Below are 24,432 nucleotides of genomic sequence, written 5' to 3' on the forward strand. Positions count from 1 at the left end.
GATCGAGTTCCTTGAGGAGGTGACCAGGCATATAGATGAGGGTAGTGCAGTGGGTGTCATCTACATGGATTTTAGTAAGGCATTTGACAAGGTTCCACATGGTAGGCTTATTCAGAAAGTCAGAAGGCATGGGATCCAGGGAAGTTTGGCCAGGTGGATTCAGAATCGGCTTGCCTGCAGAAAGCAGAGGGTCGTGGTGGAGGGAGCACATTCAGATTGGAGGGTTGTGACTAGTGGTGTCCCACAAGGATCTGTTCTGGGACCTGTACTTTTCGTGATTTTTATTAACGACCTGGATGTGGGGGTAGAAGGGTGAGTTGGCAAGTTTGCAGACAACAGAAAGGTTGGTGGTGTTGTAGATAGTGTAGAGGATTGTCGAAGATTGCAGAGAGACATTGATAGGATGCAGAAGTGGGCTGAGCAGTGGCAGATGGCGTTCAACCCAGAGAAGTGTGAGGTGGTACACTTTGGAAGGACAAACTCCAAGGTAGAGTACAAAGTAAATGGCAGGATACTTGGTAGTGTGGAGGAGCAAAGGGATCTGGGGGCACATGTCCATGATCCTTGAAAGTTGCCTCACAGGTAGATAGAGTAGTTAAAAAAGCTTATGGGGTGTTAGCTTTCATAAGTCAAGGGATAGATTTTAAGAGACGCGATGTAATGATGCTGCTCTATAAACCTCTAGTTAGGCCACACTTGGAGCACTGTGTCCAGTTCTGGTTGCCTCAGTACAGGAAGAATGTGGAAGCATTGGAAAGGGTACAGAGGAGATTTACTAGGATGCTGCCTGGTTTAGAGAGTATGGATTATGATCAGAGATTAAGGGAGCTAGGGCTTTCTCTTTGGAGAGAAGGAGGATGAGAGGAGACATGACAGAGGTGTGCAAGATATTAAGAGGAATAGACAGAGTGGACAGCCAGCACCTCTTCCCCAGGGCACCATTGCTCAGTACAAGAGGACATGGCTTTAAGTTAAGGGGAAGGAAGTTCAAGGGGGATATTAGAGGAAGGTTTTTCACTCTGAGAGTGGTTGGTGCGTGGAGTGCACTGCCTGAGTCAGTGGTGGAGGCAGACACACTAGTGAAATTTAAGAGACTACTAGACAGGTATATGGAGGAATTTAAGGTGGGGGGGGATTATATGTGAGGCAGGGTTTGAGGGTCAGCACAACATGGTGGGCCGAAAGGCCTGTAATGTGCTGTACTATTCTATGTTCTATGTTCTTAACCTATTCAACTTTTCCCTTTAACTCAGGACCTTAAGTTCTGGCATCATCCTTCTTAATGTTCTCTGCATTCATTCAATCTAGGTGACCAGTACTACACACAGTATTCCAAATCAGGTGGCACCAACATCTTGTACAATTTGAACGTATCATCCCATCTCCTGTACTCAGTACTTCAAGTTATGAAGGCCAATGTCCCAAAAGTTCTCTTTTGGACACAATCTACTTGTGATGCTACTTTCAAGGAAGTATGGATCTACATTCCCAGATCCCTCTATTCTACCTCACTCCTCAGCAAACAGCATATTTCTGATCGTAGCCTCGCACACTTTGGTTTTGGCCCTTAGGAAGGGTAACGTTAAGTAACTTGCCATCTGATCTAGTGTGGCGATAGATCCCCACTGCCCCAGGAGAAGGTCAAAAATAGATACAAAAGAGCTTTGAGGTGAGAACACAGTTTTGCTTAAAGTTGCTGCTCACATCAAAGAGCTCCGAAGAGCTGCTGTCATACTGCACAGTCCCCTTTGTGGAGTTGTGGAAGGATGTGATAATTTTGTGTACAGTTAGACCCCAAGTTACCAACGTCTGACTTATGGACAACTCGTACTTACGAACTGAGGAAGGAGCACACAGTCTGCCATTTAAAGCCAGATCGCGACGCCATCCGCCATTTTAAGTCATTGCCGTTGACACTGTGTTGAGTGTGTAACTTTGTATTTGGCTTAAATTTTTCTTAGCAAGGTTCACCCTGATCCCGCCACCACCAACCCCCCATTCCGGTCAGCTGGTGGTGCAGTGAGATCAGCACTGGGCTTGAGAACTGAGGTTCCCAAGTTCAATGCAGTTACAGACCTCTCCCATGCTGGGTTGATGTTGATCCAGTGATTCCCGTACCATCTGTGCCAGGTTGATGTTGAACTCGACCTCATAAAAAAAACACTGCCACCTCCAGTTTAAATTCCCACGCGGAATATTGTGGAGGATCAAATACCCAAGCCCAGCACAGCCCCCCACTTGTCCCATTTAACCTGTCTTAGTGCGGTGGAATTTAGGACCCGGGGAATTCAGTGCGGTGGTCCTTAGGACCCAGCGGACCTTGGGAGCTGGCGGAGGTCGGCACCCGCTGCCCGCAGTGTTTCTGTTCCATTGACAGGAAGTGATCACGATTGAAAATAAAGTCAAAATAATAAAGCATTTGGAAAGAGGTGAAACATCATCAGTCATTGGAAAAGCGTTAGGCTACAGTTGGTCAACGATCGGAACAATTTTAAAGGATAAAGTGAGAATAATGGAACATGTGAAAGGCCCTGCTCTGATGAAAGCTACAATTATTACTAAGCAATGCAGTGGTTTAATTATTGGAATACATACTTTTCTTAAGTGTTTTATATGCATAGAAAGGTAAAATATATACTATATACTAAGACAAACGTTTGACTAACTGACACTAAATAATACCAGATGTACTTGTTCTGACATGCATACAAATCCGACTTAAAGACGGACTCAAGAACAGAACGCGTTCGTAACCGGGGACTGTCTATCGTCTTGATGATCAGCCTAAGTTAGAGAAGATCTGAAAGAGACCATCTCTACTGACTAATTAAAATGCCTTGGTGAGATCAATAAATGTAATGTGCATGCAGGTTTTCCGCGATACTTCTGGAGGTGGCGGAGAAAGAGTTGACTTTCCAGAGCTGAAGCCACTCGTTGACTCCGATATCTGTAGGCTAACCAAGAAGATTTGGGCAAAGACCTTGCCAACAAATCTCAAGAGTGAGAACCATGTTCAATCAAAGGGGGAGACTAGACATGAAACTGGTTCTGGCTGTCCTGATATATAAAGGAGAGCATCCTCATACCTTGGACTTATCTTAATTCACTCTGAAATCCATTACTGATCACTTTTAAAAATATTGCGTTTAATGTTAATCAGAATGATTACACATTCAACAACTCTCACAACAAACATGTAAAAAAAACCACAACAAAATAATAATGTTTAGTTATAGACAGGCATCTTGAGATAACCGGCATTGATTTGCTCTGCTTCAACAACTTCTCAGGTTCCATGAAACAAGCTGGTAAGTTGTGCACACTCATAATTCTTGTACTTCCAATAGCCAATTCATATTCTGCACCTCAATTGAAATAGCCAATCCACATTCTGTGCCTTTATTCGAATAGCCAATCCACATTCTGTGCCTTTATTCGAATAGCCAATCCACATTCTGTGCCTTTATTCGAATAGCCAATCCACAGTCTGCGCATTTATTAGAATAGCCAATCCACATTCTGTGCCTTTATTAGAATAGCCAATCCACAGTCTGTGCCTTTATTCGAATAGCCAATCCACATTCTGTGCCTTTATTCGAATAGCCAATCCACAGTCTGCGCATTTATTGAAATAGCCAATCCACATTCTGTGCCTTTATTCGAATAGCCAATCCACAGTCTGCGCATTTATTGGAATAGCCAGTCCACATTTTGTGCCTTTATTAGAATAGCCAATCCACATTCTGCTCCTTTATCATTTGTTGCACAACTTGCTGCAATAAAAATTTTCCTTCAGACAAAATTTACTGTTCCGGTAACTACCCATCGCACTCCTTCTATAGTTATGTTTATGCTACGAGGAATGTCAGTAATTCCCTCACTCATGTGAGAAGGCAGGTAGATTAGAATTATAATTGTGCTCTTGGGATGTTTGTGGAGACTAAATGAGTTTCTATGTAGACTGACAAGAGACTAAGAACAGACTATGTGCGTGCTTCATCGTTTCCTAGTGCTCTCTCTCATTAGTTTTGTTCATTGAGCAATTGCTAGCAAAATCTTCTGTCACCCACAATACAAAAAAAGTAAAATCAGAATGATAGAAAAAGACTACTAAATCATATGTTACAAATTTCTGTTGTTCTTTCTTTTACCTTTTTAATGTAGATTTGAAAATGTTTCACAAACTATTAAGAGTTGACTGCAATTGAGCACTCTTCAGACATCACTGATCTCCACAAATCAAAGGAAAAAGTAGACTGTTAAGGGTGGCTTGCAAATTTGTAATCACAAGCACTGAATGGACCACTTCCAAAACTCAGTTCTATTGAACTTCGAGGAAATGAATTCCAACGCTAAAGATGAACGTCTTCAATATATCTGCTGATAACATAAACATTGCTGGCAGAATTTCAGATGGTGATGAGAAGGTATACAGAAGCAAGATAGATCTGTTGGTTGAGTGAACTGAATATCAGTAAGAGCAAGGAACTGGCTGCGGACTTCAGGAATGGGAAGTCAAAGGAACAAACACCAATCCTCATCGAGGGATCAGCAGTGAGCGGTTTCAAGTTCTTTGCTGTCAACATCTCTGAAGGTTTAAACTGGACCCAACATATTGATGCAATTACAAATATGCATGATGGCGGCTATATTTCATTAGAAGTTTAAGGAGGCTTGGTATGTCACCAAGGACTCGAGCAAATTTTTACAGATGTACCGTTGAGAGCATTCTAACTGGTTGCATCACTGTTTTGTATGGATGGGCCACTGCAAGGATTGAAAAAGCTGCAGGAAATTAGCAAGATCCATCATAGGCACTAGCCTCCCCAGCATCGAGGACTTCTTTAAAAATTGATGCCTCCAAAAGGCTACATCCATCACTAAGGACTCCCGTCACCAAGGACATGCCCTCTTCCCATTGCTACCATCAAGGAGGAGATACAGGAGCCTGAAAACACAACACCTTAGCCACAGATTCTTCCCCTCTGCCATCAGATTTCTGAATTGACAATGAACTTCACTATTTGTCCCTCTCTTTTTGTGTTATTTATTTATTTTGTTATATAGAATATATATATTTTTAAGGCTGTGTGTATATATATATATATATATATATATATATATATATATATATATATATACACACACACACACACACACACACCTTAAGGGGGTTTCATAGCCAGCAGTGGTAATGGGGATAAGTTCCCACTACCTAGTAAATGCTCCCAATGGCATGTGCCTCCAATAGCCTCTAACAACCAAGACCAGCACCTGGCTTTCACACATGGCTTAGTTCCTAAGCCCGGTGGAACTATATTTGTATTTGATATGACAGAAGAAGGGGCAAAGGTAGGTTACTAGTGCCTTAAAACCAGTCACTTTGGGCAGATGGGGCTCGTCAACCATGGGTGGTAGCTCATCTAGGAGAAGGAAAACTCTGATCTCAAACCTTTGCTGCCTTGTTGCTATATCCACTCATGAGGAAGGCTTTAGGAAATACCTCCTGAGGAAAAGTCCAGAGCTGGTGGCAATTCTTCAAGTTGAATGCTGACTGGCAACTTCTACGATGCCACTGGTGCCAAATTGTATCAGTCTATGCCATTCCTTTGCATGGAGATGGAAAGCCTGCTGTGTGGGCAACAGCTTGCTCTCCATTTCATATATTACTGGTTGCATATCACGTAGACAGCTAGGATGCAATATCTATGGTTGACCTGGACCAACAGGTATTTCTTACTATATAGCTTTTTAAATTATGTATTGCATGCACTACTACAGCATGACAACAAATTTCATGACAATGCCAGTGATATTAATTCTGATTCTGGATGTGAATGTTGGCAGAAAATCCACCTTGATTCCTTGCCTTCTTCATTTCTTCCTACCAACATCCTCAGAACATTACGCTGGAGTCATTCTCGTATCTCCTTTAAAATCGGCCTGCAATCTGCAGAGTCAAAATAAACTCAATTACTGCTCAGGGCAAAAGAAAGTCAAAAATCAGACAAAATGGGTCCAGGGAGGTGAGTGTGTGTGTGGAGGAATAACGCTAGATGAGTCTGGAATAATCTGAACTGTCCTTTTCTTATGGGAAGAGTACTTTCCTTCTCCCAAGCTCAACTTTCCAGCTTAGTTCTTGGACTCCTTGGGATAATTTAAATGAGCATTTAACCAAATTGGTTGTGTCACTGGTTGAGCAAATTTCCTCCCTTAATTATTTAATAGTACACTTGTGCTTTTCGATTTGATTGTTATCTAAATTAGCAAATAAACTGTCTTTGCCTTTTGTGGTTGTTTTATCCAATTAATTTGTTACAGGTCCTTTATGTAATTGCCTTAATAAAATAATGATGTGAAATTAGAAGTATTGAACCTGTATTTCATTCTTGGAATGGTTTCTTTGGATTAATTAAACCTGCTGGTGGTGATTAACAGGCAGCAGGAGTCAGGGCAATTTTTGCAAAGTCTGCTGTGAGATTGGACATTCATTGTATGTAAGTATATAGGAAAATGATGATCCAGAAATCACAAAAACAGCTGCATATCAACTACATGTCCTGATGCATTTTATTTCTGTATCTTCAACTAATTAGTGCGTTTAACATATTGCTACAGGTCCAATTGTGACTGGGTAATCTGTTTAATCTTAGTTGATATCCACACCCTTTTTCCACCTATTTTGCCTCAAGGGATCCAAATTACAATTCCAACTGCAGCACCAATCTTCCTTCTCTTCACCCATGGAGCTGCACTTTACCTGGAATTTAGACATATAACCATATAACAATTACAGCCCTTCTAGTCCGTGCCAATGCTTATACTTACCTAGTCCCATTGGCCCACACTCAGCCCATAACCCTCCATTCCTTTCCTGTCCATATACCTATCCAATTTTACTTTAAATGACAATACCAAACCTGCCTCTACTACTTCTACTGGAAGCTCATTCCATACAGCTACCACTCTCTGAGTAAAGAAATTTCTGCTTGTGTTACCCTTAAACTTTTGCCCCCTAACTCTCAAATCATGTCCTCTTGTTTGAATCTTCTCTACTCTCAATGGAAAAAGCCTATCCACGTCAACTCTATCTATCCCCCTCATTATTTTAAATACCTCTATCAAGTCCCCCCTCAACCTTCTACTCTCCAAAGAATAAAGACCTAACTTGTTCAACCTTTCTCTGTAACTTAGGTGCTAAAACCCAGTTAAGGTTCTAGTAAATCTTCTCTGTACTCTCTCTATTTTGTTGACATCTTTCCTATAATTCAGTGACCAGAACTGTACACAATACTCCAAATTCGGCCTTACCAATGCCTTGTACAATTTTAACATTACATCCCAATTCCTATACTCAATGCTCTGATTTATAAAGGCCAGCATACCAAAAGCTTTCTTCACCACCCTATCCACATGAGATTCCACCTTCAGGGAACTATGCACCATTATTCCTAGATCACTCTGTTCTACTGCATTCTTCAATGCCCTACCATTTACCATGAATGCCCTATTTGGATTATTCCTACGAAAATGTAGTACGTCACATTTATCAGCATTAAACTCCATCTGCCATCTTTCAGCCCACTCTTCTAACTAGCCTAAATCTCTCTGCAAGCTTTGAAAACCTACTTCATTATCCACAACGCCACCTACCTTAGTATCATCTACATACTTACTAATCCAATCTACAAACCCATCATCCAGATCATTAATGTATATGACAAACAAAACTGGACCCATTACAGATCCCTGAGGCACACCACTAGTCACCGACCTCCAACCTGACAAATGGTTATCACTACTCTCTGGCATCTCTCATCCAGCCACTGTTGAATCCATTTTACTACTTCAATATTAATACCTAAAGATTGAACCTTCCTAACTAATGTTCTGACAGTTTAAAGTAAATTTATTATCCAAGTACATATTTGTCACCATATACAACTCTTAAGATTTATTTTCTTCTGGGCATACTCAATAAGTTCATAATAGAATAATAAGCACAATAGAATCAGTGAAGGACTGCGGCAATTTGAGTGTTCAGCCAGTGGGCAAAAGGCACCAGAGTGATACAAAAGGAAAATTATAATAAATAAATAAATAAACAATAAATATTGAGAACATGAGATGAGACATACTGTACTTGAAAGTGAGTACACAAGTTGTGTGATTTTGAGTGGTTGTCCTCTTTGGTTCAAGAGCCTGATGGCTGAAGGGTAATAGCGGTTCTTGAATATGGCGGTGTGAATCCTGAGGCTTCTGTACCTCTTCCTTAAGAGCGTATAACCAGGGTACCTCTAATAATGGATGCCGCTTTCTTGCGACGATGATTCATGTAGACATACTCAATGGTGGAGAGGACTTTAACCATGATGGGTTGGGCCACACAACAATTGTTGGCTTGCTGTTTAATGGAGGGTGTGGTGCAGATGATCGATGCAAAACACATTGTCAGGGTGACATTTAGGTAGCAGTGATATTTTTGACAATATGATGTTATTGCTAATATATATGGTATTCATATATATGAGCTTACAAATGTGGTTTCGTGTGGGTGGACCACAAATTAGAAGAAGCCGTGTGATATTTATAGTAGTGGCACAAGTAAGAATTTCCTTTTCATGAGAGTGAAATGAATGGTTCTTTTTGTGCTTAAGCAGCCAGGGTGCATCACAATGCTCCGAGGATCTCCCACCATTGTTACACAAATTGAGCTACCTCCTTCTGGTCAGCAGCCATTGATCCCAGGGGATCATGAGTTTGCACCTCTGGGGGACTGCGTCCTCTCCGGGGTGCAAGCCTGGGCAGGAATATTTGAAGAACTGGCTGTTGCCCATGCAGCGGGTTCCTCCCTCCACATCACTAATGTGGACCAAGGAAAGGGCAATGCCCGTACAGCTTGGCACCAGTGCCAATGCACAGGTTGCCAGAGTTGAGTTGTAAACAACATCAAGGGGCCCCGGCTCTGGATTTCTTCCTCGGGGTTTACTCCTGAAGTCTTTCCCATGGGCAGGTATGGCCACCATGCAGCAAAGGTTTAAACTCAAAGTTTTCCTTCTCCTAGGCAGGCTGCCTTCCAAAGCTAACGAGCCCCACCTGCCCAAACTCTCCTTCTACCTGCAGATAGTTTTGTGTAATCGATGAGAGATCTCTAATACCTGGATCCTCAGATACATGCTGAAAGAAAGGAATGTGCGTTTTGCCTTAGTAGTGCAGGAGCCACAATGCCCATGCCTTGAGGTGCAAAAATAATTATAACTTTTTTCATTAAAGTAAATACCTCCTGTACCTAATAAAGTGACCATAGTGTTTATGTTCGTGGTCCATCCACTTCAAGGTTTGACATGTTGTGCATTCAGAGATGCTTTTCAGCACACCACTGTTGTAACATATGGTTTATTTGAGTTACCATTGCCTTTCTGTTATCTTGAACCAGTTTGCCCAATGTCCTCTGATCTCTCTCGTTAAGAAGGTGTTTTCACCCATAGAACTACCTCTCACTGGATATCTTTTTGTTTCATGCACCATTCTTAAGAGAGTTGTGCGTGAAAATCCCAGGAGATCAGATTCTGATATACTCAATCCATCCCATCTGGCACGCGTAATCATTTCACTGTCGAGGTCACTTTGATCACATTTTCCCTCCATTCTTGTATTTGGTCTGAATAACAACTGAACCTCTTGACAATGTCTGCATGCTTTTATGTATTGAGTTGCTGCCACATGATTGGCTGATTAGATATTTGCATTAACGAGCAGATGTACAGGTGTCTGGAATAAAATAGAATCTGAGTGTATATCTCGACTTCTGACCTGCAGCCTCGAAAAACAAGCAGTTGCAACATTATCCAACTTCAAATTTAAAGAAAAAAGCATAATGCTACCAGCTATTCTTCATCTAATTGATGGATTCAAGCATTACAAATTCTGATCCGTAATGTGGACTGTTTGTGGCCTGAAAGGAAATCAGATTCACCTTGTAGTGGAATAAAAACAAACATGGTTTACTACTTCAATAGTAACACAACAACTTTCCATCTGACTTGGATGAGTTGCATGTGGAGTAAGAGATAGGGCATGGTATTTAGAACCTTGAACCTATTATACAACTCAGTGTTGTCACTGTCTAAATACATATAACTTTGCCTTGTAACTTTAGTTATCAAAATTATCTCTTAACCGAATTTTAAATTAGCTGGTTCTGTGTGTTTAAGATGGAGATGGTGATGCCTAGTGATTACTTATCAGCAGTAAAATACAAGACAAGGAAAACTGTTAAACACTTTATTAATAACACATTAACTCTGATCACTGATAATGATGGAGGGGGGCATGAGCAGATGCAAAGCAAGATGAGACGGAGATGGTGGTGAAGGCAAGGCATGGTCAAGGCAAGCGGAAGTGGGCGTGAGGGAAGTTCCAATCTCTCATTGATTTAAAAACTGGGCTGAATTGGAAAGGTTGTGTATCGGCCGAGTTGTGACAGCAGGGTCCAGGCCCCACAGCGGTCAGAGAGCAAGGAACGACCCATTATTTGATGATTTCCGATGTTTGGATGATTTAAGCACCGGGCCAGATTGAAAAGGTCAGGGTGTCAGGACAGGAGGGGAAGGGACAGGCTAATTCTGCTCACTACACCACAACATTTATTCAGCTCTATGCTGAACTGAGGCTGAGGTCTGCTCTGGCTGCAGAGATGCCGGACTTTGTGTCTCTTAAAAACTTCAGTTCTGAATGCTGTTGCTTTACTTCTATTGTTTGCACAATTTGTGTTTTTTTCCTCTCTGTACATTGGGTATTTGACAGTCTTTTTTTTAAATGAGTTATTTTGGGATTTGTTTTGCTGCTACTGTACAGAGATGAATCTCAAGGCTGTAAAATGTATACATACTATATCAATAAATGTATTTTGAATTAGCATAGTCTGAACAGGCTGACTGGCCACCAGGACTATGAAAAATACATATTATGAAAATCAGCTGTTCACCTGGCAATGTCTTTTCTTCACTAGAGATTAATTACAGCTTGCAGAAGCTAGTCTCGGCTTCTCTCCTTTCACATGTAGAGATATTTGCAGAATTCACACATGAAGGGGCTTGGTGCTGATAAATAGGACTCCCTTATGCTAGATTCACCAAATAGTAGAAATAGTTACATCACACTTTGTTAATATCTTAGAAATGTCAAAACCTGTTCTTCTGTTTCCCAAAGTTGCAACCTCAGTTTCTAGTTTTTTTCTTAACCATGCCTGCTTGAATCTGAGCATTAGTCCAACAATACTACGTCTATTTACAAATCAGACAGCAGAGGGGAAGAAGCTGTTCTTAAATTGCTGAGGATGTGCCTTCAGGCTCCTGTACCTCCTCCCTGATAGTAGCAATGAGAACAAGGCACGACCTCAGTGGTGGGGGTCCTTAATGATGGACACCGCCTTTCTGAGGCAACAGTCCTTGGAGATGTTCTGGATACTGCGGATGCTAGTGCCCATGATGGAGCTGACTAAGTTTACAACTCTCTGCAGTCTATTTTGATCCAAAGCAGTAGCCACACCGCCCGCCCTATGCCAGACGGTGATGTAGCCAGTTAGAATGCTCTCCCCAGTACATCTGCAGAAATTTGACAGTGTATTTGGTAACATGCCAAATCTCCTCAAACTCCTATTGAAATATAGCCACTGTTGTGCCTGAAAAGGGCCAGTAAAATCATGAAGTATCCCACTCACTCTGTTCACGGTCTGTGGCCCACTCCCATCAGGGAGGAGGTTATGTCATTTCCACACCAGGACGACCAGACTGAAAAACAAGTCACTTTCCCGAGCAGTAAGACTGATCAACACCTCCACCCCTCCACAACCCACTACTACTGCTTTCCTGTCAAAGCCACAGATACTTATCATCACTTTATGGACAAATAATCATGCAGACAAGCTATCTTGTGTATTTATATTATTGTGTTCTTTATCTTGCTTTTTTTGTGCCACATTGGATCTGGAGTAACAATTATTCTGTTCTCCTTTACACTTGTATACTGGAAATAACATTAAACAATCGAGCTGAAGTACAATGGAATCAAATCGGAGACTAGCAATCAGGGTTTTTTTTAACTTCATTTGTGACTTTATCTGACTGAAACATGGCAACCTTATCAACGACACAAAACCAAAGAGTGAGATTCAGTGACTGTAGTAACTGAGTGAAACACAAGATATCTTTACTGTGCTTCAGCTTCTTGTTTCTGCACTCTTCATTAGACAACCTGTGGGATAGAATGAGAGTCTGCAGTCTTCCACCAGTATTTCTAAGTACTGCACTCGTTTTACCTCTGCATTGCATCATGAAATTTCACACCCAACCAAATTACACTAGAGCCAAAGCAGATGCACCAGGCACCAGAGATTGATTCATCTCTCACGGGCTGTTGTGAATACCATTAGAAATTCACACAGTTTGATCGCTAGTAAACAAAGAGCCAAAAGGCAAAGCTCCATCCTTTACTGAAAGACAGGAGCTTTAAAACATTGAGCATTCAGTCGCCTGTAGGTGTCTTGTTCATGTTGCAGGAATTTAATTTACAAAAAAGTAAACTCAGTTTGCAAAAGCACTATTTGAATTGTGATGTGAGTTTCACACGAAACGTACATAGTAGCCGACATTTGCAAGTGGACAGTTCAAACTATGTCCCTGTGTTTAATTGTGGGGCAATACTGAAATTCTGTTCTGGGGCTCTAAAGAACAACCCCTGTTTTTCAAGGCTATGAACTTGGGGAGTGATAAAGTTGCAGTTTCTACTATGTGTCTATACAATGACGTGAGCTCTGTTAATGATTGCTGAAGCCGACTCCACCCCTCTATAGATAGGGAACCAGACTGCCAGGTTATTGCCTCCTTGATAATCTGTCCATTAACATTCATCTTTTTATTGCCATTGATTGCTTTTTAATGGTTATAATATACTCCTAGTTCAAACAAAGTATGATTTGTTCAATATTGCCACTGCTTGTTATGAACCTGAAGTGATAAATGTATTTTTAGTCATCAATACAAAATGTACAATAATGGATGCCTATTGCCTTCCAATTCCAAAATCTGACTCAATTCCATGGAATTGTAAATTGGAACAAAAATTCCACATATCTGTGTTAAATGCCAATGACCAAGGTTTAATTTCTGCCTTTATGAAACAGAAGAATACAGCACAGGAATAGGCCCTTCAGCCCATGAAAGGTGTTGACTATGATGCCTGTTTAAATTAACTCTTGTGTCAGTACATTGTCTGTATACCTCTATTCCTTTTTGGTTCTTGAGCCTCTCTAATACTTCATAAATGTTACAGTGCCTATAAAGAGTATTTATCCCCTCCAGAAGTTTTCATGTTTTATTGATTTACAAAATCAAATGACAGTGGATCTCATTTGGCTTTTTTTGACACTGATCAACACTCTGTCATGTCAAGGTGAAAACAGATATCTACAAAGTGACAACACAAACATGAGGAAATCTGCAGATGCTGGAAATTCAAGAAATCCACACAAAAAACTCATGGAATGCAGCAGGCCAGGCAGCATCTATAGGAAGAAGTACAGTCAACATCTCAGCCCAAAATATCAACTGTACTTCTTCCTATAGATGCTGCCTGGCCTGCTGAGTTCCACCAGCATTTTGTGTGTGTGTTGCATCTTTAAAGTGATCTAAATTAATTACAAATATACAACACAAAATTATCGATTGCATAAATATTCACCCTCTTTAATATGACACACCAAAAGCATCACGAGTACTGCCAATTGGTTTTTGATGTCACGTAATTAGTTCAATGGAGATTACTGTGTGCAGTCGAGGTGTTTCAGTGGATTATAGTGAAAATGCACCTGTACCTGGAAGGTCCAACTGCTGGCGAATCAGTATCCTGGCAAAAACTATACCTTGAAGACAAAAAAATGCTCCAAGCAAATCGGCAAAAAGGTTATTGAAAAGCACGAGTCAGGAGATGGATACAAGAAAATATCCAAGTCACCGAATATCCCTCGGAGTACAGTTAAGTCAACATCAAGAAATTGAAGGAGTATGGCACAGCTGTAAATCTGCCTAGAGCTGGCCATCCTCAAAAACTGAGTGACTGTGCAAGAAGGCATCTAGTGAGGGAGGCCATTAAGAGACCTATGACAGCTTTGGAGGAGTTACAAGCTTCAGTGGCTGACGTGGGAAAGACTGTGCATACAACAACTGTTGCCCGGGTGCTTCACCAGTTGCAGCTTTATTGGAGAGTGGATAAGAGGAAGAGACTGTTGAAAAATACTCAAATGAAATCTCAGCTGGAGTTTGCCAGAAGGCAGGTGGGAGACTCTCAAGTCAGTTGTAAGGTGTTTCTGTGGTCTGATGAAACCGATACTGAGCTTTTTGGCCATCAGACTAAATACTATGTTTGGAGTAAGCACATCATCAAAAACATACTGTCCCTACCATGAAGCATGGTGGTGGCTGCATCATATGCTGTAGGGATGCTTCATTGCAGCATTGGAAGGCTTGTAGTTAGAGGGTAATATGAATGCAGCAAAATACAGGGATATCCTGGAAGAAAACCTGATGCAGCCTGTAGGAGAAGATGTGTTTTCCAGCAAGACAATGACCCCAAACATAAAGCCAAAGCTCCACAGGAATGGCTTAAAAAACAACAAAATTAATATCCTGGAGTGGCCAAGTCAGAGTCCAGACCACAATCCAATTGAGAGTTTGTGGCTGGATTTGAAAATGGCTGTTCACTCATGATCTCCATGAAATCTCACAGAGCTTGAGCAGTTTTTTAATGGGGGAATATTTACAGAATCTAGTGTGCAATGCAGATAGAGACCTGTCCACACACACTCAAGGCTGTGATTGCTACCAAAGGTACATCTACTACAAAACTTGACTTGAAGGGGGTAATTATGCAATCCATTGTGTTAATACTGTAATAAATTTAGACCAATATTTTCACTTCAACACAAAAGACTTTTCTGTTGATCAGTGTCAAAAAATACAAATTGAATCCACTGTGATTCAATGTAGTAAAACAATAAAACATGGAAATATCCAAAGGGGGTGAATATTTTTTCTAGGTGCCGTGCTTGTTCATTCTTTAATGCTGACCTGACCACAAACATTGGCAGCACTTTCTAGGAATCTGTGCTTTAAAAAACTATTGCCTCACAAATCTCCTTCAAACTTTACCCTTTTTATAAGATAAAACCATGAGATATAGGAGCAGAATTATGCCATTTAATCCATCAAGTCTGCTCCACCATTTCATCATGGCTGATTCAATTTTCCTCTCAGACCCAGTCATTTGCCTTCTGGTCTTATTTGCCCTTGGCATGATTAACATTATTATTTAATTATTTATGGTTTTATATTGCTATATTTCTTCACTATTCTTGGTATGGCTATACTGAAACCCAATTTCCCTTGGGATCAATAAAGTATGTCTGACTGTCTGTCTGTCTGTCATATCCCTTTACACCCTGACCAATCAAAAATCAATGAACCTCTGCCTTAAATATACATCCAGCTGTCTGTAGAAACAAATTCAACAGATATACCACTCTATAGTGAAAGAAATTCTTGACTATGGAAACTTTGTGACAGGTTATCAAATCTAACCATATGATCCTTTGGCCTTAACAGTCATATACTTACAGATAACAATTACAACATTTCAACAGTACACCCAACTATCTTCCTCAGGCATAAGTTAGACAAATGACAAGTCACCTAGAGACATCTCATTAGATGCCATCTCAAGTGAGCAGGATGGTATTGCTTAACTCTCAACCCTGTTTGGCTGATCCATATTGTTGGTCGGAATTAGCCATTTTTCTGATAAGTTGATGCTTTTTTGGCCAAATTCTCTTTAGGAATGTGTGGTCCCGGACTGAAACTATCTCTACACTCTCAGAACCTACATTTACATCTCCCATATGTCCCATTTCTGGTGATTCCCTAATCTTTCTCTTGTAGGTATTCTCTTTCTGGCCAAAGGGTGTTGGCCTCACCAAACTTTGGTCTACATGAGCTTGATAGGCAGTGCTCAGCGATCCCACTTCATTCTGCTCCCAGGTTTTTTAGGGCACTCTTACATTCTGCTATCTCGGTCTTTGGTGGCCTTCTTGTCAGATCAATATGTACTTTTCATGATAGAGGTATGGAGTACACAACCCCCTGACACAGTTCTTTAGGTCTTCTCGGAGCCACCTAATTGTGTTGTCACTTTTTGCTATTAACTGGGCACCACATTTTTGGCAAAGCATTCAAGAAAAATGTCTACCCTATGACTTAATTGAGAAAGGAGTGGAGTGGAACACAACACCACAACAAAGGTGACCTCCAGACAGAATGATCATTGTGCCATACAGTGGCACTTAACTGAAAAGCTAAGATGAATTTGCCAAAAATATGGTGTGCAGTTAATAGAAAAAATGGACACAATTAGAAAAAGGCTAAGCAAAGTGGCTCCTAGAAGACCGAAAGAATGGTATCACAAGGACTCTGAAGCCCCTTTGCACTTCAGATTTTTGTATTTTCTCTCCATCTAGAAAATAGTCAACATTTTCTTTCTTCTACCAACGTGCATGACCATACATTTCCCAGTACTGTATTACATCTGCCAGTCCTTTGTCCATTCTCCTAATCTGTCTAAGTCCTTCTGTATCCTCTCTACTTTTGCAAAACTACCTGCCCCTCAACCTGTCTCTGTATCATCTGCAAACTTTGCAACAAGGCCATCAATTCCATCATCCAGGCAATATCTATGGAAAAAAGTACAGTTGATGACCTGTGCTCTTTTCCATATATGCTGCCTGATCTGCTGAGTTGCTTCAGCATTTTGTGTGTGTTGCTTGGATTTCCATCTTCTGCAGATTTTTTGCTCTTGTTTGTGATTGAATCCCATCATCCAAATCATTGACATATAACATAAGAAGAATCAATCTCAATATAAATCCCTGTGGAACACCACTAGTCACTGGCAGCCAACCTTTATTCCCACTCTTTGCCTCCTGCTTTATCTATGTTAGTATCTTCCCTGTAATACCATCGGCTTGTTAATCAGCCTCATGTGGGAACTTATTGAAGGCCTTATGAAAATCCAAATACACAACATCAACTGATTCTCTTTTGTCTATCCTGCTTGTTATTTCTTCAAAGAATTCCAACAGATTTGTCAGGCAGGATTTTCCCTTGAGGAAAGCATGCTGACTATAGCCCATTTTATCATTTGCTTCCAAGTACCCCACAACCATATCCTTAACAATCAACTCCTACATGTTCCCAAACACTGAGGTCAGAATAACTGGCCTATAACTTCCTTTCTTCTGCCTCGCTTTCTTCTTGAAGGGTGGAGTGACATTTGCAATGTTCCAGTCATCCGGAATCATTCCAGAATCTAATGATTCTTGAAAGATCATTACTAATGCCTCCACTGTCTCATCTGCCACCTCTTTCAGAACCCTGGCATATACACCTTCTGATCCAGGTGACTGATGTACCTTCAGACCTTTCAGTTTCCCTTGAACCTCTCCCTAGTTATAGTAACTTCACAGACTTCATGATCCCTGACATCTGAAACTTCCACCATACTGCTAGTGGTTTCCTCAGTGAAGGCTAATGCCAAGAACTTATTCAGTGCATCTGCCATTTCCTTGTCTCCATTACTACATTACAATGTTTTCCAGCACTTTCACTTTCCACTTTCACCTCTATTTTTACACTTCATGTATCTGAAGAAACTTTTGGTATCCTCTTTAATAGTATTGGCTAGCCTATATTTGTATGCCATCTTTACCTTCGTAATTAGTTTTTTTAGTTGCCTTCTATTGGGATTTGAAAGCTTCCCAATCCTCTAACTTCCCACTAATTTTTGCTCTATTATATGCCCTCTCTTTGGCTGTTAGTTTGGCTTTGACTTCTCTTGTTACCCATGGTTGTGCCATCTTGCCTTTAGACTACTTTTTCTTCTTTAGTATGTATATATCCTGTGCCTTCTAAATTGCTTCCAGAAATTCCAGCCATTGCTGCTCTGCCATCATCCCTGCCAGTGTTCTTTTCCAATCAATTCTGGCCAACTCCACTCTCTTGCGCCTATAATTCCCTTTACTCCACTGTAATACTGATACATCTGACCTTAGCTTCTCCTATTTCTATCCCAGTCAAGGACTCAGACTAACTGTGCCCCCCATAATTTTATATACATCTATCAGGTCACTCTTCAGTTTTCTATGCTTCAGAGAAAACAAATCAAATTTATTCCAGCTCTCTTGTATCTAATACTTTCACATCCCATCTTGATAAACCTCTTTTGAACCACATTTTTGAACCACAAAACTCCCACATTTTTCCTGTAATGCAGCAACCAGAGCTGTACACAATTCCATTAATGTAGTTGAAATTAATTTTTATAGCTGTACATGACCTCTTGGCTTTTATACTCAATGGCCCACCCAATAAAAGCAAGATTGCTGTACACGAACTTTAGCATCCTGCATTCTTGTCCTGCCGTTTTCAGAGGGCTATGGACTTGCATCCCAAGACCCTTCTGTATTTCAGTATTCTTGAGTGTCCTAGCCGTGTACTCTTTTCTCTTATATTTGACCTCCCAAAATGCAATACTTCACACTTTCCCAGATTAAACTCCATCTGCTCTTGCTCTGTCCATGTTTCCAACTGATCTACATATAGCCTGCTGTTTCCTTTGACAAACCTCCGCACTATTCACAACTCCACCTACTTTTGTGTCATCTGCAAAATTACCAATCAGCCCACCTACAGATTCATCAAAACATTTATATGTCTGTCACGGATAACATTGTCCCAGCACTAATCACGGCATAACACCACCGGCCACATACCTTGTCAGAATAACTCCCCTTCCAGCACAACCCTCTGTCTTCTAGGGTTCATGTAAATCCCAAAATCTAATTGAATATTTTGACATAGTATATTATTTCCAATTAATTTAAAGTGATTCGCAGTGTTTTTTGAAAATCAAATGAAGTACTTTCAGGTTAGTCTATTGATTTGATATTGCTGTTTGTGGTTCGTAGTTTATGTTCATAAGAATAATGATTTTTATCATTCTCATCTTCAGGTAAACAGAGATATTGAAAGAGTTAGGGAGCGTGGTGATGCACTTTCAATCTTGTTCTGCTTATAATTTGGCTTGACTCCAGATCCATGAGAGTGTTACTCACAGGCAATGGTTACTTGCAAAGTCAATTCAGGGCACGCGTAAGTAATCTTCATCTCATTAATTCAGTGTTTGTCAAAGCTTTTTTATTACGATTCTCATTTGAAAAGGGTACAGATGTAACATTTCATTGTAAGGGAATTGACAGGTGACCAGTTTGAAGCTGAGGATTTGCAAATATGTAATATTTAGTTCTGCCTCACGAAATCTCACCCTGTTTTTGACTACAGCGCTTTTGAAAAGCGGTCGCTGTTATAGTGTAGGGAAGCTTTGAAAATAATGAATGTTTAATAATTTATTTTGCTGAATCAGGCTTACTATCACTGGCAAATGTTGTGAAATTTGATGTTTTGCAGCAGCAGTTCAGTGCACCACATGAAAGTACTATAAATTACAATAAAAATGTATCCTTTTTTAAAGAAGAATATTTTAATTAAATTAAGTAAGTAGTACAAAAAGAGAGCTAAACTTGTGAGGTTGTGTTAGTGAGTTAGTCCATTGTCCATTCAAAAATCAGATGATGGAAGGGAAGAAGCTGTTTATAAAATGTTGAGTGTATTTGCTCAAACTCAAGTAACCAGGAATGTCACACTATTTCAAATACTTCCTTTGAATTAATTTTGCCCAAGGTTTTTTATGTGAATTTAACTATGAAATTTAAGAAATTATATTTATCTGCTCCATTTCACAAGATGTTTCACAATTAATCAAGTATTTAGTACTTTAGTAAAATTTAGTACTGAAATGCTGCAAGCAGCGATTGCACTGCAGGCTCTTTTTCAGTAATGCCAGGGAACTTCAACATCTTTGATAAGGCTTTGCTGAAACTTTGCATTTGAATTAAAATGCCTTTGACAATGTAGTGCTCCTTTATCCTGCACTGAACGGTTACCCTTAAGATTTGTGCTCCCAACTCTGGTATGCGTCTTGCTACTTCTGATAAGATGGCAGTGCAATTGGTTTTAGTTGCCTGTCCAGGTCCAACAAATTGTGCAAATGTTTGTCTTCTGATCACAAAACCCTAATGGGCACCGGTAATACAAAATACTGCAAGTCTGGTTCATTGGCGAGACCAATAGCAGGGGAGCTGCATGGCTTTGGTTGTTGCACGGACAAGGCCCTTATGCCACAGTGTTGCCTGGAAGCGCTGGAGGTATTGTGGGAGAGAACGGGGGCATGGCAGACACTGAAATCCATGCTGGGTTTGTGTTGGCCCCTGTAGGCCAGCTCTGCTGTCGGTGCTGCCCTTAAGTGTCCGCTCCTTGGAAGACGAACTGGATTGCCTTTGTCTGCAGCTGACCCAGAGCGAGATGAGGAACTGCTAAGTGCGTGCTCTTGTGGAAACATGGCTCTAGGACAATATGCAATGCATCATCAATCTGGGCCATTCCAATCAGAGACTTGTGCTGATATTATTTTGTAACAGTATGTGCTGTTGAAACGACATGTTTTGTGTGCAACTATATATAATATTTTTTACACCTTGGCCCCAGGGAATCACTGTTTCATTTAACTGTATAAGTGCGTATCTATGAATAACAATTAAACAATTAAACTTGAACTCACAACTTTCGAACTGAAAATCAGAATATTACTTGATGTCATGGCTGACCTCCAACATCAGAGTCCCATCAAAGCAAAATATACACGTTGATAACATGTAATATAAATCACAGCTTAATTGAGTAACATTATGAATTTGCTTTTGTTATTAAAATTTGGGTGATAACTCCATTAATTTACATTGAGTTTCTCATTTATGCTGATAACTTTCCTTAAGCGTCATTTAATAATATAATCAGGAAGCAGTTTCGCCAAGATAGTTATACAAATCAACATTTTAGGTGACTACCACATCTATGTGATGTAAGGTCCTTATTCTGTGGAACAAAACTATATTGGGCACAATCTTTGACATCAAGAAGTTAATTCATCGTTGCTGGAATTACTGTTTCACACTAAGGTCTATAAGAGGCCTGTGCAAATGAAGAACCTGTCACGCTCTGAAAGGTGTTTTTGTACCAGGTCAACAGCATGATTTTTCATCCCACTGGAATAAGTAAACTGTTGCTTGTGCAGAATGCAGACTGTTGTTTCTGTCAGAAGACTTGGTGCTGGATGTGCCTGATGCTGAACAGTGCTGGTAGAGTCATAGAGTCACAAGTCATACAGCACAGAAACAGGCCTTTTGGCCCAGCTGGTCCATGCTGACCAACATTCCCTTCTAAGCCAGTCCCATTTGCCTGCATTGGACCATACCCTTTAAACCTTTCCTACCCATGTACCTGCCCAACAGTCTTTTAAATGCTGTTATTGTGCCTGCCTACTTTCTCTGTCAGTTCATTCTGAAGACACACAACCCTCCATGGGAATAACTTGCCCTTCAATTCCCATTCAAATATTTTCACTCTCACCATAAATCTACTATATGTCATCCAGTTTTTTTATTCCCATTCCCTGCGATATAGATCGTGTGTATTCACCATATCATATTGATGCTCTTCATGATTTTATACACCTTTATAAGGTCACTCCTCAGTCTCCTACATTCCAAAGAACAATGTCCCAGCCTGCCCAACCTCTCCCTATAACTCATGCCCTCGATTCCTGGTCACATTCTCCTAAATCTTCTTTGCATTCTTTCTAATTTAAAGATGTCTTTCCTTTAACAGACAAACCAAAACATTAAATGTGTGTTGTCAGCCACCTGTACCATCCCCTTAATGGTAGCAATGAGAAGAGGACATGTCCTGGGTGATGGGGGTCTTTAGTGATGAAGGCTATGTTTCTGAGGCATTGTCTTTAAGAAGGTGGCCTCGAACCTGGAGAGGATAGAGCCCATGATGGAGATGGCTGAGTTTACAACTTTCTGTAACTTTTTCCAATCCTGTGCAATGGTCCCTCCATACCAGATGGTGATGCAACCCTTTTGAATATTCTCCACAGTGTACCTGTAGAAATTAGAGAGAGACTTTATTGACGTACCAATTCTCTTCAAACTACTGTCATGCCTTCTTTGTAATTGCATCAATATGTTCAGCCCAGGATAGATCATCGGAGACATTGGCATACGGGAACTCAAAACTGCTCACCCTTTCCATGTCTGATCCCTCAATATGAACAGATGTGTGTTCCCTCCTCTTACCTTTGCTGAAGTCCATGATCAATTCCATGGTCTCACTGATGCTGAGGGCAAGGTTGTTGCTGTGACACCACTCAGCCAGTGGATCTATCTCCGCATCTCCATCTGACCACTGACATGTCACTGGCAAATTTATAGCTAGTGTTTGAGCTGTGCCGAAGGGTTTAGAGAGAGTAGAGCAGTGGAGTAAGCATGCATCCTATGCCATGGTAAGCATGGTACGCCAGTGTGGATCCTCGCTGGGGGGGGAGCTGTTATTTCTGATCGGCATGGACTGTGGTCTCCTGGTGAGGAGTGGGAGGTACAAAGGCCCAGGTTTTAGGGCTTATTGATTAGAAAAGAGGGTATGATTGTGTTGAATGCTGAGCTGTGGTCAATAAACAGCCTGATGTTAGTATGATTATTGTCCAGGTGAACCAAGGCCAAGTGGAGACTGCAAGCACTGTAGACCACCTTCAACATCCACAATATCACCTACTATAGTGTTAACTAGAGACTTAATGGCTATGCTTTGTATGTTCTATTTATTTCGAGATACAGCACAGTAACACGCCCTTCCAGTCCAAAGATCTGTGCTGCTTCAATTATACCCATATGATCAATTAACCTACTAACCTATACATCTTTGGGATATGGGAGGAAACCAGAACACCCAGAGAAAACACGTGATTTCAGTGGACTAGAACTAGGGGACATAGCTTCAGGTCAGGGGAATAGATTTAGGACGGAGATGAGGAGGAACTGCTTCTCCCAGAGAGTGGTGAATCTGTGGAATTCTCTGCCCAATGAAGCAATAGAGGCTACCCCAGTAAGTATGCTTAAGACAAGGTTAGATAGATTTTTGCATAGTAGGGGAATTGAGGGTTAGGGGAAAAAGGCAGGTAGGTGGAGATAAGTCCGTGGCCAGACCAGCCATGATCTTATTGAATGGCGGAGCAGGCTCGACAGGTCTGATGGCCTACTCCTGCCTCTTTTTCTTATGTTCTTGTGCAGCATCATTGAACCCGGATTGTTGGCACTGTAATGGTGTTACAATAACCACTAGGCCTCTGTGCTATGCACAAATCTCATTCAAATTCCTCCTGTTGTTGTTTCATATGGAATTCACACTTCTAATTGAAGGGTGGCCTGGGAGGGGCAGACTCGAGTCTGTCCGTTCAGGAACTGGGGTTGGATCGATATTCGTCTGGCATCTCGTCATCAGCCGTTCCAACATGGGTGGCCCTGAGATGGCATCGCTTGACGGAGTCCTTGAAGCGCACAAGCCTCCACACGATATCAATGTTGTGTGCTTTTATAAATGATGAAAAGCAATGGACCCAGTAATGATCCCTGTGGTACACCGCTAGTCACAGGCTTCCAGTCGTACAATAAAATGCTTTCTTTGTCAGTGGGAATATGGAGCTGAGGTCACAGTTGGATCATTCATAATCTTATTAAGTGTCAGCACAGGTTTGAGAATCAGAGGGACCCGCTCTTAATTCTTTTGTTTGCATGTCCTTGAAAGATTTATCTTTTGCCTATGCTCCTGGGGGAATGTTGACTGTCAGTTTTCTCAGAGGTGTTAGAACTTCTCTTGTCCAAAGTGACAACTAAACCAATGACATGCAAAAGAGGTTTGCTTTTTCTAAAATTACATTTACAGTACATGTGGGAATTAGGCTAGAATTTAATGTCCTTCAGCAAATGTTACTGAGTCCCTTCTTGGACCACTGCATTCTACATGGTGAGAGATTGCCACCGGTGCTGTGGGCAGGGATTTCCAGGGTTTTGATCCACTGACAGTGAAGGAGTAGTTACATATTTCCAAGCCAAGATTGTGTGATACAATCATTGTCTTTCTCAGTGCAAAGGGTCATGGGTTTGCAAGGTGAAGATGAATATCACAGGTAAGGTAAGTACACTAGAAGTACTGGAAACACCCAGCAAGTTTAGACAGTCTCTGTGGAAAGAGAAACAGGGATAACTTTTCAGAACAAAGATTCTTTGACTTGAAGCATTAACTGTATCTCTCTTCAAATGGATGCTGCCTGACTTGATGAGTGTTCCAGCAATTTTTGTTTTCTAATCAAATT

At 40.9% G+C, this 24,432-nt stretch overlaps 1 protein-coding gene across 2 annotated transcripts in view; it reads left to right on the forward strand.

Moving 5' to 3' along the window:
- LOC132402460 (muscarinic acetylcholine receptor M3-like) overlaps positions 1-24,432 on the forward strand; it is a 327,626-nt gene that overhangs the window by 131,328 nt on the left and 171,866 nt on the right. Inside the window, exon 2 of one of the 2 annotated variants that reach the window (XR_009514907.1) lies at positions 19,117-19,256. The exons of the other annotated variant lie outside the window; for it this stretch is intronic. The gene's annotated coding sequence lies outside the window, so the exon portion shown is untranslated. The remainder of the gene's footprint in view (positions 1-19,116; positions 19,257-24,432) is intronic. 2 annotated transcript variants of the gene reach the window in all.

Source organism: Hypanus sabinus, chromosome 12 (genome assembly GCF_030144855.1).
Source record: "Hypanus sabinus isolate sHypSab1 chromosome 12, sHypSab1.hap1, whole genome shotgun sequence".
Taxonomy (NCBI): domain Eukaryota; kingdom Metazoa; phylum Chordata; class Chondrichthyes; order Myliobatiformes; family Dasyatidae; genus Hypanus; species Hypanus sabinus.